The following is a 1,009-nucleotide window of genomic DNA, read 5'->3' as shown; positions in this document are numbered from 1 at the left end:
GGGGGGGGGGAGGGGGAGTCACACATACCCCCCATATCCAGTGTTCAAATCCTTCTCTCCACATCAGCACTCTGAACAGGGCACTCCTCCTGGATCGCATGACATCGAGCTAAATGCGATCTAGGATTCCGTGGACGGCGTCTACGTCCGGACAATGCTGTGTAGGGGGCCCGGAGGGCGGGTTCTATTATCAGTATATTATATATACACTGACGTGCACTGGGGGTGACGGCGTTGACGCAACTAGCCGACGTCACGGAGGCAGCTCCATCGCGCGTCCACTTGCCCTGGTCACATATTACAAGAGGCGTCAGGACGTCAGCCACTGAGCGTTGTTCCGTGGCCAACACGGTGGAAGCCGGGCAACAGGAAATATGGGCCAGAATGAGGACATTTGCCATCATTTAACTTGAACTTCTGAAATTTTTTATTCCGTACTCATACGGGATGGGGAACACATATTTTTAGGGGGCAGGGCATGAGCCAGAAAGAGACCTTCCCTCAGCCTCCCTCTGCATAACACGGGCCAGGAGTGGCCGCAGCCGCCACCTCTCGATGTGAGGCAGATTTACAGTCGCCGGCCCAACGAGCCCCAATGGGGGTTGGGCCCGCGCAGCAGCAGCAGTAGCAGCAGCGGGGCCCCGCAGCTTGGCGACCAAAATTATTATCATTAGTATTATTTCACAGGCGGGGGCTGCCGCTAAAAACGCCCGCCTCAATGACCCGCGTTAAATTAGGGCGCAAAGGGGTAAGAGCAGCGTTGGCGGCGGGGAGAGGAGGAACAAGCCCACCCCCTCTCAGCTGTGAAAGCGGTATAGGCTTCGAGCAACACTACACCCCCCGACAAGACAGCGGAGGACTTTCCCAACTTCCACAATGCAGTTCAACTGTGAAAAAGCATTTTTTTTTTTTTGCAAAATTATACCGTTTGGAACATTTTACGCAACTTAAACCAATGACATGACACATGTGTCACATTGCTTGTGCTGTTATTTTTTAATATTTTTTT

Source organism: Frankliniella occidentalis, unplaced genomic scaffold (genome assembly GCF_000697945.3).
Source record: "Frankliniella occidentalis isolate FOCC.00 unplaced genomic scaffold, Focc_3.1 Scaffold93, whole genome shotgun sequence".
NCBI classification, from domain to species: Eukaryota; Metazoa; Arthropoda; class Insecta; order Thysanoptera; family Thripidae; genus Frankliniella; species Frankliniella occidentalis.
This window is presented reverse-complemented; position numbering follows the sequence as displayed.